Source organism: Arctopsyche grandis, chromosome 2 (genome assembly GCF_051622035.1).
Source record: "Arctopsyche grandis isolate Sample6627 chromosome 2, ASM5162203v2, whole genome shotgun sequence".
NCBI classification, from domain to species: domain Eukaryota; kingdom Metazoa; phylum Arthropoda; class Insecta; order Trichoptera; family Hydropsychidae; genus Arctopsyche; species Arctopsyche grandis.
This window is the reverse complement of record NC_135356.1, coordinates 13175323-13191575: the sequence shown is the minus strand read 5'-3', so window position 1 is coordinate 13191575 and position 16253 is coordinate 13175323. Positions and strand designations below refer to the sequence as shown.

Sequence of the window (16253 nt, the reverse complement as noted above, 5' to 3'; positions counted from 1 at the left end):
TGTTTTCGTTTAATATCTTAGTTACACTGGCAGAAAGATTTAAGTAAAAAATCCTTGTTTTGAGAAAATCGATTTTTTCGAAAATCAAGAAGCTCTCTATTTTTGTGATTATTTTAGTTATTATTTATTTTTTGACTTAAAAAATTCAATAACATATTCAAAACATCCAATTTGACTTCACTTTCTGCCAGTATATCGATGATATGAGGTTTTTTTTATTAAAAATTTTAGAAAAGTTCGAATTTCTCTAATCCCAACAAATTCTCCAATCGATGATATTATATTGAATTTATATAAAAAAAATCGTAAAGGGCAATCTTGGAATAATAAACCTTGAACTTTATGTATTTTTACGACACCTTCACGAAAGTATTTTATGCAAAGTCAATATCTGTCCGATAATATAATATTTGTAATTCTATATTGATAATTCAATATCTCGATAGTCAGCTAGGTATAATCTTATAAGTTACTAATTGCAAACATAGCATTAATTGGCTATTAATCGCACACATACAGCTTATACTCAGTATTATGGATTACGAGTGATCATATTCACACACGCACGGCTTACAAACATGCATTTAGGTACAAGTCAAACAACACTGAAGACGACATCGTTCAATTAGCGGACTCGGTTTAGGTGAAACTTCTTCGGAAGCTCTTTAATTGTGGTCGATGAGTTCTTCGAAGTCGTTTTCCGCATCTCGCTTGGGTGAAACTTTCTTATATGTAGTCCGTATATATGCGAGGATGATTGAAAAAGTTTCATAAATTTTCACAGATAGCTCACTAGTTAAGCCACTGTGTATAACCTATGCTTCACCTGTATGGAATAACGCCTCGAATACTAACCATTCCAATCTCCAAATAATACAAAATAAATCCTTAAAAATAATTTATAATACACCCTTATACACCCAGCGCAAAGCGAAGCTTATCGGTCACAAATTTTACCGGAATGACCCATTTTTCGCCCTATTGGGTCTCACTTTCTGCCAATTTTGTTTTTATACTTTTACAGTTGTTTTCATCATACCTCAACGTATTGTTGCCAAAAAAATTTTTAAAGCCAGTTTCCCCCAGACTTTCAAGTAGTGCGTGTCTTTTTTTAGTGTCGTGAGCGTTGAGCGTAAAATATGAATTTTTGTCGATCGCCGAGAAATCAAAAATTGTCACTTTCTGGGAGGAAAATTATTCTTTTGCGGAAATTTATCGACGAACTTGTTAGATTTTGCCAATTTCATCGAAATTAATGCTGTCCCGAATATTATAAAATCGCCTGTACCCACCATGTTCCTTCAAATTCGGGTCGTTAATATTGAACATAATTTGCTCGTGGTATGATTGCAATTAAAAATACATATTTTAGTTGTTTTTAGCAAACTTTCTTGTACTTGTAGATCTTCTATCCGATACGGTGGATGAAGACTCCGAAGAAAGCTTTCGCGTGCCCTCTCGTACGGTCTCCTAAGTCTACCTAATACGAGGACACTTACCATTAAAAATATCCCCGTGATATGAATTAGGAATACCTTTGCATAATAATAGTGTGTATAATAACAAGAAGGACTATCGAATATGCTGCAATTAAAAATGTTTCGAAAATGATTGATGATTTGTGCGAAGTTCGTCGCCAAAAATAGCACTGCTTTGAAATGCGGTGGAAAAAGCTGACGATGTTCAAAACTTAATGATATATTATAATACTATATTATAATAAAAGCACACACGTTACAATGATGATTTGTATTATTTTCAATCGAAATGCATATGAAATATTGTTTTATCTGGTGTGGAAAAATATCGTTATTCAAGTCGCTATGAATCTGAGATTATCTCTCGCATTACAATATGTAATATCAAAAAATGACGCTTTGTAACAATAACAATTGGTTAGCACAATGTAAATGTACAAAACATGTTTTTTTCTGCAAGTATGGCGTTTTCTTTCACACAAAAATGGTTATAAGACGTTTGTAGTTCTACTTTTCATCTTTATTGATGATATCACCAGCTGTTATTGATGCTAAAATTCTGTCTTTGTACAAGATTATCTCACTAGCTCCATTTCAATAAAATAGATATCGATTTCAATTAAATTTAAATTCTGATGATACAGATCAAAGCTAAATCCAATTAATTGTAAATTGCAAAAAAAATTTAAAGAATTTATAAATGACTACAGTATTCAACGAAAAAACCATCTATCGAACTTTTGTGTGTGACATCTATCGAAATATTAGTACACTATTTTCATACGTTTTCAGGATAATAATTTTCAAAATGGTTCGTTTCCTTGCTACGTATATTTTCCCCCAACCACAAGGATTTAAAATATATATATGTAGGTTTAAAATACCTTTACAGCATGTATGTAGAGGGACGGTTTGAATCGTTGAAGATGTCTCTTACCTGTAACAATAAAATTAAATCATATATTAGCATTATAATTGAATTTATTATGGAAAATTTGAATAAAAAAGCCCTTCTTGATGATTTATCCATTATGATATTTAAATGAGTTTCGAACATGTCAATTTTACTTAATATGTTGTATATGAAAAATTATCTTCAAAAAATTAAACTTTCTAATCAATTATTTGTTTATTATATTTTATACATTTTTTCACAAAATTAGTATTTGCATACCTGTATTTAATTGATCAAAAGCATGAATGATTTGTCAGATACTAAATGTATAATAAATTAATGAATAAAGGGACAGCAAATAAAATACACTCAAGCCAGTAGACAAATAAATTAGTAATTATAATAAATGATCATTTATATATGTATGTATATGAGTTTACATATGTTTATATGATCCGTTATATTTGAAAGTGGCGGAAGTTTCAAGCAATTAAACAATTTCAGTTCTAAGAACACTTTCTGTTCGACCTAATTCACAAATTTGTATCACTTCGATATGTCCAGAATCTCGGGAAAACGGAATTAACGTATTAAACCACCATTATTTTTACCTTTTTTTAAATGTTGTTAAACGCAATACATTTTATTTAATGTTTTGCTAAATGTTTCTCTTGCGGATTAACGCCAATTTAAAACATAATGACTCATATGTATGTACATATGTATATATTATATATATAGTGTATCATTATCACAAAAATGTTATATTTGTTATTTTATGGTAAAATTATATTACATACATATGTATATAGAAACGTTTGAGCAAATTATGTACACACATTTTGAATGATTCATTCAATGTCTTGACATAATTAATTTTATTATTATAATAAATACATACATAAAAATGAATAAATAATAATAATAAAAATAACAAACAAGAACAAAGAAACAAGAAAAAAAAACCAGAACAGTAACATATTAGAAATCATTCATCTCATTCAAATAGACTCGTGTTTGAATCTCATGAAACTGACCAGTTGATTAACGTGACAAATAAACAGGTCCAAATGCTCATATATCACAATAAGGAACCGGACAGCCTTTAAAAGAGACGAGTTACCGAAAGCAGAATTTTCGCGATAATAGGTTGAAAAAGACGACGATGACGCAAAGCTCTACCGCATTCAGGCGTGCAAAATTAAGCTCATACAAAATTGAAGGGTTGTCAATACTTAAAGAAGTATTTAGAAACGGCAAAATTTTTTCTCAAAGAGAGTGAGTCAAAGCCTAGGACACCTTGTAAAAAGGCTGTGGGAAAGAAATAGGGGTAATATTTATATTTCCTCATGTAAAGGTATCGTAGGAACTTTTTTTGAACTCTTTCTATCAAGAGAGAGAATTTATTATGTATGTATATGTGTTTTCTAGTCGGGATACATAGAAATATCAGACAATTTAATACACCTGAATTGATTGAAATTCGACCAAGGTAAATTTACAATCGTCTGAGTGCCGGAAACTGTTGGATTCACAAAGTTGGATTCAATTCTGAAAGTTGACTTGTTGAACACATCGCCTCACAATCCGATTAGCGAGCTGTGGAAATTGCCTTAAAACCAACTACTACACGATATAATGTAATAATATTACATCTTCGTTCTGTTTCGCAATGTATATTTATTATCACAAAGTTTCTGATTTATAATACTCAAAATACATTACGATTATAGATTCTACAATACATTACATTTGAACAAAATAGTGTTTGAGACTAAATAAGCCAATAAGAATAACAAAAACTTTTCAAAACAAAAAGTCAAATGCATTAAATATATAACGCAAGATACATACATATGGATAATATATAATAACAAATTTAAAGAATGCAGTCAAATTTGGTGCACTATTTTGACATAGAACTGTGCGTATTCGTTAGGGTATATTTGGTGTTCAAAAAAGTGTCAACTTTAATATCGCTTTACATTTAAAATTATCTTTATAGTATGACAAAAATATTATCTAATATATAATTTCGAAAGAGACTTTGCATATGTGTATGTAACATTGGTTGGTTGGTTGGGAACGACACATTCGATTTTTTTTTTTCGATTCATAGGGTTCAAAGGGGGCAAAGCCCTAGGGGCGAAGGCTTCGGCGGCGCAGGCGCCGGATTCTGGAATACATATAATTTTGAAAGAGACAGTATACATATACATATGTTTGTTTCTTCGTAACAGTAAATTTAATAAAAAAAACAAATGGGCTTTCAAATAAATTTAATAAATTTTTTACTATTAGATTAGTCATGTTTAAACGGTTTATATTACAAATACCGAGCGAAGCCGGGTAAAATCACTAGTACTTGATAAATAGAATTATTGTTAATTAATATAACATAAAAGACAATGGAAGTATTTTTATTTATGTACACTCAAAATTTTAAACAAACCAGTTCTATGTTTAAGCATTCTTTTCATTTTTTTATGATGGAAATAGAATGCATATTTGGGGAGAAAACTGAAAATTTTGAAAATTTCAATAACGAAAAACTGGTCCCCAAAAATTGCTGGCAAAAACCGTTTTGACTGATCAACATATTAGGATATTCGGTACAAGTTGGGTCATTACGACTTCCTTATATTTATAATGTACATTTTTGGAATAAGAAAAAATGTCGTGCCACTCAAAAGTGACAAGATTTTATTGTTCGGCGGTAAAAAGTATGTCAGATTTTCCGCAGATGGGAAAATGGAAAAGGAAAACAATAAAAAAGGACGTCGTCGGGCGTGGTTGTGTTGGAGTAAGTATCAAGATAAATTTGACCCAAATGTGTACATATATGTATACATACGTGCGTATAAAGTGAGCCTTTTTATACGAAAGTGGAAGAAATCCATTGAAATGATTAAATAAATGATAAGCTAAGCAATTATGTAGATATTTTATGCGCATAACTGTCAATATTGTAAGATTTTTATTAACATTAAACTTTTCAGTGCTTAATTAATTTTGATATTTCTCTGGAGATTGACTTTCTTCTTTAATAAAATTTAAATTTTATTCTTTAAATAAGTGTCGACTTAATTGGAAAAGCTGAAATTAAAATGTAAATAATTGATGCATCTGGGAGTTTCGTTTTATTTATCTGCACTTTTTATTCGTAGTGAAATAATTAACACACGTGACAATTATTGCGGTTAAAACATTACAAGGTTTATCCTACATATGTAATTACTACATTGTGGTAGATTTACACTCATACATTTGCAAGATAGATATATGTATGCTTTTTCACGTTTACCGAAAATGTATCGTGGCTGCACCCTATTTTGTATAAAGGATTTTACATACTAGAATATGTTTGGTCATCACTTTCATCCAAAGTGTGACAATGCAATCACTATTTATATAATGTACATGTAAATAATGTTTTTATGTGTATATATATATATATATATATATATATATATATATATATATATATATATATATATATATATATATATATATATATTGAATCGGACTCAATATGTGATCTACTATAGAAAATAATTATTCCGACTATTTTGTTGACTGATGGTCAGTCTACTAAAATATCTAGTCCAATCCATTCAAACATAAATAATAATATCCAGCTAAATATGCCCTTTAATCTCAAATTATTTGTGCTGTTATGTTAAAAAATTGGGTGATTTGAAACATTTAGAGATCATTTTTGAAGATCAAGTAAAACAAAACTTCGTCTATTGTTACTACTACGCATATAAAGTAAAAATTCTCACTTTAAATTCACACATTTAAGTTTTTTTTATTAAATAAAATATTCACAAATAGGATTAAATCACTTTTATTTGACATCATTGTCTGAAATGACAAATCTGATTATTTTTTTTACTTAACATGACAATTTAACACTCCATTTTTACTTTTTATTAAGCCTTTAACATGGAAATTCAATTTGATGATATTATCAACCACCATTTACATTTTATTTGCTCTGTTCAAATTTTGGCCGATACGACTTGCGATAAACGATGTTGGGATAAAGCCAAATCCCATCATCGTTTATCGCAATTTCAATTATTGGGATTTACGCTCGATTACACATGTACACATGTATGTATGTATGTACATTAGATCGGAGCGAATAACTTAAATTCTGGATTTTCTACGATGGAGCTAGTGAAAAACTTGCTTCGTATCAATAAAATGTTATATAAAAAAAAAAAAATCGATTTTAAACAATGCCTCGTGTCTCCAAATCAATTGATTTATCTCGATAAAAATTTCGAAAAAAATGGGGATCTTTTTGCATAATTTTTTAGAATAGTTTCGATTCTTTGCTATTTAAAAAATCACTCAATATTCACCTCTGTAGTTTAATTTAATTAGGCGTTTACTTTTGACTTTGAAATATACATATATGTACATATGTATATGATATATAAAATGTTCTCAATAACTTTTATATTTGATATAATGACATGAACAAAAAATAATCGGCCCGATGCTAATGAGCACTTAACAAAAATACTACCGGAACAAAAATGATCATTTTCCGAAAAGATCACAAATAGCCGTTGTTAACGTGGTGCGTTTTGTATAGAAGTTTCTGACAAAACGGTAACTTTAAATTCTTGTTTAAGAGTCAAAACTAATTAAAACCGACCCAATTAAACTGCAAAGGTGAACATTGAAGGTTAAAAAATGTGCAAAAAAAACCCCTACTTTTTCAAAAAAATTTTCGAGATAAATCAATTGGTTAGAGGCGCAAATCATTGTTTATAATCGATGGATTTTTTTATCTGTGAAACATTTTATTGATAGGAAACAAGTTTTCCAATAGGTATATTGTGGAAAATCCAAAATTCGCAAAAATATACACACATACAATATCACAATATGTCGAACCTTCCGATGTGTCGACATCTACGCAATATACATTTGTTATTTTAAGATTTTTACGTTTAATGAAATCCCCTAAATCGTTTTCGAATTGAATTATTCAATCCTCAAGCCAATAAGTTACGCAACCGGCATGAATATTTACACGAAGACCCTCAAAGCCTGAAAGGCTAACTTTTCAACAATCTGGGACCGACGAAAGCTCGCCATTATTAAGAGCTTTATCAATAACTGTTCGTACGGTGAAATGAATGCGTGTTATCGACTGCGGTTAAATTTAACCCGCAAAGATGTTTCGTCGGATTAGCGACTATCGATTTTTTGCGATCGAAACCGCTGCACAGTGTGGCCGTCGACTAAAATTTCGGCTTTGGTGATATTTATTTTTTTTTATAACGGCATCGCCAATATACTCAACGCGTTTGTATTTAATTAGAAACTTTAGTCCAGGCTATGGCAAGTTTCTACAGAGAATGTCAACCATTCAACATAACAGAAACAAGTGGGATAATTTCGTATTTTACATCTAATCTATAATTTGGAAATAGACTTTGTATGTATGTATGTATGTAAATATGTATCCTTCGTTCGTCGTCGTCCGTAGATCGGTGACGTCATCGAACACGTGATTCGATTTATTTTTTTTTCGATCCATAGGCGCCGATTTGATTTTTTTCGATTCAATGGATTCACCCCGGCGGGGGCGCAAGGCGAGTAGTTTCATGGGGCCCCACCAGGGGCGCCACAAGGGGCGCAGCCCCGTGGGGCCCCGAAGGGGCCGCAGCCTTATGGGGCGCAGCTTTATGGGGCGCAGCCTTATGGGGCGCAGCCTTATGGGGCGCAGCTTTATGGGACGCTGCCTTATGGGGCGCAGCCTTATGGGGCGCCGCCTTATGGAGCTTAGCCGCATGGGGCGCAGCCTTATGGGGCGCAGCCTCATGGGGCGCAGCCTTATGGGGCGAAGCCCTAAACGGCAACTGATCATGGGGGCGAAGCCCTAGACGGCATTTAATCATGGGGGCGCGGAGGGACGAAGCCCCAAAAGGCATTAGCTAAGGGGGGCGAAGCCCTAAACGGCATTTAATCATGGGGGCGCGGAAGGGCGAAGCCCTAAAAGGCATTAACTAAGGGGGGCAAAGCCCTAGACGGCATTCAATCATGGGGGCGAAGCCCTAAAAGGCATAAACTAAGGGGGGCGAAGCCCTAGACGGCAATTGCTCATGGGGGCGTGGAGGGGCAAAGCCCCAGAAGGCAAAAAAAATAGATTTTTTTAAAAAAAAAATTAATTTTTTATTTAAATTTTTTTTTTTTTTTTTAATTTTTTTTAATAAAATGTTTACTATTGGATTAGTCATGTTTAAGCGGTTTATATTATAAATACTGAGCGAAGCCGGGTAATACAACTAGTACAATATAAATGTTACCGATCGTCGTACGAATCTCAAAACAGAATTCGTAGAAATATGCTCCATGTTGAATTTTAGTATATTTTAATTGGTATTATATTTTTATATTCATATTTTTTGTCTTTGAATTTTTATATTCGTGTTTTTTTCATTGTAATTTTAATTCCAAAACATTTTTGAATTTTTCTATTATTCTATCTTTAATTGTTGTGTTGTCTTTAAATTGTATATATGTATATAAATTTTATTAAAATTCATCGAAAATGCTTAAAATTGAACATTTTTAATGCCCAAAAACGCTAAAAATGCAATGCAATAAATAAAATTGACAAAAATAGATGCCCAATTTCCTCCTATGTGGTAACTAACTCCAGCCTGTCGAAATATGGAGCGGTCTACTGTTATTTGAAGAGTACCCAACGATATCTGGTGACATGCTGACTAAACAGCATGTCACCAGACACAGTGCAATGGATAGACAATCTATCCTCATCGCTCTCTTATAAATAGTTAATGTGGGCCGATCCCGGCGGCACTGCAATGCCGGGCCAACCCGCGACAGGAGTGGAGCAAGCCCCGATCATCCCGTCACTTTCCAAAAATCAGTTTAATATACTGGTCCCGCATTGCGGGAACTATCAGATATTAAGCTGATAAGAACAGATACTACACTTTGATCTTAGCCAACAGGCCGAGAAGCGATAACTTGAAAATACACTCGTCGCATATATAAGCCCTAGTGCAACATTACCGCAAGTATAAAGCGAAGGACCCTACCGACATCTATGTGGGACTCCATCAAACAAAATCTTATGACATTTTTATACAAAATCTAAGCAAATCCATGAATGTATTTTATTTATATATTTATATGTATTTTATATTAGAGTACATGCATATGAAAAAAATAAATAAATTAAATAAAATAAAAATGTTTAAAAAAGTGGGGGCCAACGGCACGCGGTGTTCCCAAGCGGTCACCCATCCAAGTACTGACCGCGCCCAATGTTGCTTAACTTCGGTGATCGGACGAGAACCGGTGTATTCAACGTGGTATGGTCGTTGGCGAACATTTTGTCTTAATTTACTGAACATATATTTCACGTAATTAATTTAGAAATACTATACACTCCCGTTTATCCAGGCTAATGCTTACGCAGCCCCATGGGGCCCCTGTCGGGGGCGCCGCTCCTAATAAAATAAATTTATTTAAAAAAAAATATTTTTATTTTTTTTATACATCCCGGGCAAAGCCGGGTAATAAAGCTAGTATGTACATATGAGCCGTTATATTTGAAAGTGGCAGTAGTTCAATTTTCAGTTCCAAAAACGCTAATTCTGTTTGACTTAATTCACAAAATTTTATTACTTCTTTTAATTCGATATGTCCAGAATCTCGGAAAAGCAGAATAAACGTATTACAGGCCACCAGTATTTTTAAATGTAGATTTTTCATTCCAAATTGACTTTTTTTCATTTAAAATTGACCCTTTTTCATTTCAAATTAAACCTTTTCTTTTCAAAATTGAACCCTTTTCAATGTCAATTCGATATGAACTATTTTTCACCATCGAACTATAAAAATTGATTGAAATTCCCATCGTTGATCAAACCGCCCAAAATGGATTTCAAAACGATCGGAAGACTGTAAGAATTTTAGCTCAATCGCTTACAAAAGGGCCTTGTAAGAAGGGTCAATTTGAAATGAAAAAGGGTAAATTTTGAATGAAAAACCTATATTGTTACACGCTAAGCATTATATTTAGTTAGCTTTCTTTAATTTACTTAATTAAAGAAAAGTTGACTTATGGCACTTTTAACTATAGCGGCTCATATATTTATGTATATATGTATACCAGAAGGCCAATTACAAACATCGATAAACAATTTATAGATTAATTTTACTGAGCATCATAGAGACATCTATGGATAAATCTTTGAAAATTTTCAGTTTTTTTATAAATCGCTGAAAAACTTAAAATTTGCGAGACATCTATCAACAGTGCGTGCACCAAATCACTCATTTTTTCATATAGCTAAATTTTATTCGGGTCATTTCTGGTCATTTTTTTTCATATAGCCAAATCTCGTGCCACTAGCAACTTAGAGGTCCCGGGTTCAAACCCCGGTTAGACTCCTATTAAAAAGAATCATACGCTGTATAAATAAGTATTTCTACGGCCAAATTGTTTGTTTGTGGTCCAAATTGATCATTTTCTATTAAAGTTTGTTGATTTATCTGATTTCATTGTTGAAACGGTTCCTCCCGATTTGATTACCTACCCTCTATTTGTCTACCTGTTGGATTTAATATTATATGCCCGTATTCCCGTTACAAACTGCCAAAGCGGTCGTTGATTGACATATTGATCTTAAATTTTTTCAAATTACTAAAATGCGTAACTGAAATCTGAACCATTTTCAGATACTATTTTTTGAGATTTGTCTTTGGAAATTTTGACATTTCAAATGTCCACCACTATTTATTGCAATATACTAGATTAGTTTCAATTTAATGTAAATAACCTAAAGCTTTGATCGAATTAGTCTTTGAGATCTATTTATATTATCCATCACTGCACAGCCCGGTATAGCAGTGCACGGAAAAGGCTACTTCTATTCAAACTATACAGCAGCGCACGTTTCGGCACGTGTTTTGGCCAATTGCAATGCAAATCAGCTTACATATATAACACAGAGCGACGATATGGCGCAATATTGCATACGTCGTATCGTCGAGTCAATATTGTCACAATATAACGTTTCCGAAAATATTCATATGCTTATGCGCTCGTATCGGTTTTCCCCATCGGTTGCATAAGTTAGTGTATTTTCCGAAATGCAAACGTACATTCAGTTTAATGAAAACTAAAACATTTAATCTCTTCTTTCGATATTATTTAAATACAAAATTTATATAATTTTATTCTGACTGTGCCTCCCCTAGAGCTCGTTATGCCTCCCCAAAAGGAGAATTTTGGTTTGAGCCTGCCTTTGAAACCCTCCCATACATAATATGTATATACATATTTTCGAACTTGGCAAACAATGTCGCGTGTTGTTTGGGAACATAACTGGCTTGTTTTTCGTATGTGTGTTTGTGTGCGCTAGATTGGGACTTTATAACGCAGATGGATATCGTCGGCTTTTCGCGAATTTTCCGACCAAGTTTTCTCATTTGGTGCGTGGAAGTAAATCGTGTCCATCATTGTGAAAATCGTTTGAAAACTTCGACTATAAGTTACCGATGCCGTTCCTCGGCGATCTTCTCATTAAACTGCGAATGGAACTACGTGTTTTCAACTGTTATTTAAAAATTTTTTGAATATCAAAACTTTAGCTGCTGAACGTCAATTCTAAGCAATTTACATTTAACACTTGCCATATTGTGATGGATAGTGAGTTACCAGGACTGACATTTTTATTTCTTCAAATATACCAAATTTATTGATATATTTTATGTATTCCTCATCAAAACCTGTATGATTCAAATGATGTTATTACGAAATAAAAAAATTGATCAATATCAACAAAAATCGTCATTTTAGCGGGAATCCTCTTGTACACGTGTCTCATTGATGCGCGATAGAAAGGGGGATTTAGTACTTGCCGCGCTCAACAGTCAGTGTGAGAATAATATCCGCTTTAGAATGGCGGCTCTGCTTTAGCCATTATTTTTTTCATTTCTTGCACTTATTTTATATAATTCGACGTTTAATACATGATAAAAATGATTTTTATAGCTATTTACAATAATTAAATCACATTTTTAACTGGACGCTTGGTGTCCAACACAGTAGCTAGCATATTTTTAAGTGTTAAAGAATAAATAAATTAAAATATTGCTCATTTTAATGATATTTATATATATATCTACAAGAAGACGAAGCTCAGCAATTCTGTTTTTTTTCTTTTTCGCAAGGAATCCTTGCTTGAAGCTTGGTAGCTTTACGTTTTTAACGTGAAACTTTATACTTCATAGAAATTCATGCCCGTCAAAAGTATGTGACCTGATTTTAAACCACTCTTTAGATTGCTTTGATGTGTTACCGACATACGGAAGTTAGCTAATATTGAAGTAAGCGAATGTCTCCGACATAAAGCTGGAAGAATTTAATCACCAATTAATTCACTAAAATCACATCAGAATTGTATGTCAGATCAATGCGATGACAGCTAGCTATCCAACAACTCAATAAAACAGCAAACGTGATCTTTTTCATTCCATCACATATAAACTTAATTTAATTTCTCATAAACCTATCCCGTTACTTATTATACATACTTATACCTATACGTATAAAATGCAATGTCATTGAAAAATGCGCTTTTTTAATTGTTTCGTTAACCTTTGTAACGTATATATTATGCATATGTATGAGCGTTTATTCAAGTATGAATATTTGATACATTTTCAATGCACATCGATTGCATTGTTGTCCTTTTGTGCTGCTTTATATCCAAGGTGAGTTTGAGTACAAATGAAAAAGCATATATTTAGAATGAAATGAGGTAATAAACAAATCGATATTTAAATGGGACACGTATGCTACTTTTGGCTTTGACTATAAATATTTAATATTACGTAATATTCACGTATGGATATATAAAAGGTGGCTTTGATTTCGATCAAACTCAAATTTATGCTAATTGTCAATAATCAAGTCAAAAACTAATTTAATGATTATATGTACATGTAATGATAATATTAAAGTATTTTTTTTATAAATATACTATATGTATATTATTTAGATTGTTTATTTATTGAAAACGTATAATACTTTAATGCGTGAATATTTACCACGTGGTACAAATGTTTTATCAATGGACGTATACAAGTATGGTTTCTATGTGTGATATATGTATATGTACATACATTGTATTTATGAATGTTTTGCACTCAAATATATTCTGAATCGTATTATGGTTAATAAAATATGGCGATCATTAGTAAATTTAATTAAATTAATTTCTTTTTAATCAATAAAATAAAAACGCCACCAAAAGAACGCACGATTGCATAAAAAAGCATGTGGTTTTATCAAAAATGTAAATATCTCATTCAATTTTATTATACAATACGGTTTTGTGTTGTGAAATATCATACATTGTACATAAATATGTAAGTTATATATCTATGTACATATATAAAATAATTCCCTGCAAAAATAATAAAACTTTGTGCGCGAACGTGATTTATACTGATCTCGTACTTTGCAAGGATTTAAAATGGTTAAAATTCGTTAAACAAACCAACGCCAAATCTCTTTGAGTGTTTGTATATATTGTAGCGTGGATGTGTATGGGGTTTCCGATATTGGAGTGAAAGACGCAACAGTAGTGGTAGAGGTAGTTTATTGTACTTGATCCGTCGACCTGTCAGTTCCGAATGAAGCACACACCAACATATCTGGAGCTGGATCGTCAACGGAACAACAATAATCTACTTTTACCAATACTCGATGCGTCTATCTTGAATCATGGAAACCCTTCTACACGTCCACGCTACAGCATTATTAAAATGTCAAAAAAAAAACAAAAATATTTTTTTCTTAAATTATATAAATTTCAATGGAGCGAATGTGTATTCATTGTTAATCAGTTTTTTTATACAGTCTTTATACAGATTTTATTCAGAATCAGGTATTTAGTAAAAACTAGTAAAATACATAACAATAAATATTTGTTTTGATTGAATTAAGCCTCGCGTTGCTTTTTAATTACAAATCGATAAAAAAAAGCATCGAAATTAATTAATGTGTCGGCATTTTCGAATCGATCCATCACGGATAGCCCCTTATCTGTTAATTGCGCCACAAAGGTCGATAACAAGTGGGGTTCGAGCGAGTTGAAAGTACTTATTTTTCCATGGATTTTCACATCGCTAGCGAATTTTCCGAGCCTGTCAAATTAGCCAACCGACATCCTTCCTTGTTACCGTTATACACCCTCTCTGGGGGCTCAATTTTACCTCTTTATTTATTTTGTTTGGGTTTTTCCTCCCCCCCATTCAAAAAAACCCTACCACCCCTTCCCTTACATCCTTTACTTCTCACCCCGAAGCAATCATATTTCACTTTTATGAAACCCGATAGCACGTCACGCGCAATCATTTGCCGTTTCGTGCGTAAAATGCGAAAACTGAGTAATGGCGACTTTTCCGGACATTCAAACTGTTGCATATTCATAGCTAGTGCTTTAACGATATATGTACATGCGCTTGTATCGTCAATACATCTATCATGATCGTGATTTGATCTCAACGTGGACTGTCCATTATGTATCAGATATCAAGCGTATCACTTACTTCTATCGATGCATCTTTCGTTATACATATGTACATATGTATGTATATATCAACGTAGGGAGGGAGGTGGGCTTAATAGTATCTGGATACATACTGTTTTTATAAGTTTGATACCAGCTTCACTCTGTTAATTCAGTGAAATTCCTGACCGACAAAAAATTGTTCTGATTTTAAATCACTTACACTCTATAAGTTGCTTTGATATCTTAAATGACATACGGGGATTAGCTAATATTGAAGTAAGTTCATGTCTCTGGCATGAAGCTAGAGGAGTTTAATCATCAACGACCTCATTAAATATTATATTGGAATCTTGTGTCATTCTACCACTTAAACACGTCATTCACCTCCCCTTCACAATTTAAAGCCAACACAGCTAAACAGTTACTTCTTTCACTCTCATCTACTCTGATCTCATATAAACATAATATTACAAGCCTTATATACTTTCTCACATACGTTTTCAATTCACTAATAGATTAAATCAAGTAATACATATATGTATAAGTGGAATGCGTGACCCAACTATTGGCCAAATAATAACCTCTACGTAGCTCTCATTTGGTGCAGAAAGTGTTGGAGAGAGATGCTTTGGAGCGTTTACACTCCTCATTGGAAGACGAATGGAGGTCGCAATCCTCAGAAATGAGGGTATCGACAAGAATAAATATGTATATTAAAGATTAAGACTCTTTGCTGCTGACAAATCTGTGGGGACATTAGAGAGAAATACTAAATGTACTGCGCATTAAAGGATTAGACTGCTCTAAATTAAGTGAGAAAACACAAAATTCCGGAACTATAAAAAAATCATAAAAATATTATGGTTAAAAAAACTTTTTATTAGTGTTAATTTTCGTATCAATGTGGATTATGTGTTGTCTACTAGTTGAGTCTTTTGAAAAGTCACGAAATTATATATTGCTGGAGTTTGGAGTTTTCATTTTATCGATTTAAATGTTTCTCACGAGTGAACAACAAAAAAGTTTTATTTTTCCGTACAATAGATGAATACAAAAAGAATTAGTATGCAGGCAACCCTCTGAATGATGATCGCGATCATCGCGCACGAGGAAACGACGAAGGAGATGAAGAAAAAAAAATAAAGTATATAATAATATAATAATAAAGGGGTTTTATATTTAAGCTCGACGAGCGCTTTCGACTTTTCTTTATCGAAAATAAATGCTAATATACATAAGCGATAAATTGGCAACTGTCAAATTTCCATATGAAGAAGGAAATTAATCACCGCATCG

General features: G+C 32.5%; 1 protein-coding gene and 2 non-coding genes across 3 annotated transcripts in view; all 3 read right to left on the bottom strand.

The window, feature by feature from the left end:
- The window catches only part of SLO2 (slowpoke 2), a 197198-nt gene that overhangs the window by 166618 nt on the left and 14327 nt on the right, over nucleotides 1-16253 (bottom strand). The window lies entirely within an intron of this gene.
- On the bottom strand, nucleotides 9198-9390 carry LOC143923006 (U2 spliceosomal RNA). The gene has a single exon (XR_013261684.1). It is a non-coding gene; the product is annotated as a U2 spliceosomal RNA (small nuclear RNA).
- LOC143923012 (5S ribosomal RNA) lies at nucleotides 9636-9754 on the bottom strand. Its single transcript, XR_013261688.1, has one exon. It is a non-coding gene; the product is annotated as a 5S ribosomal RNA (ribosomal RNA).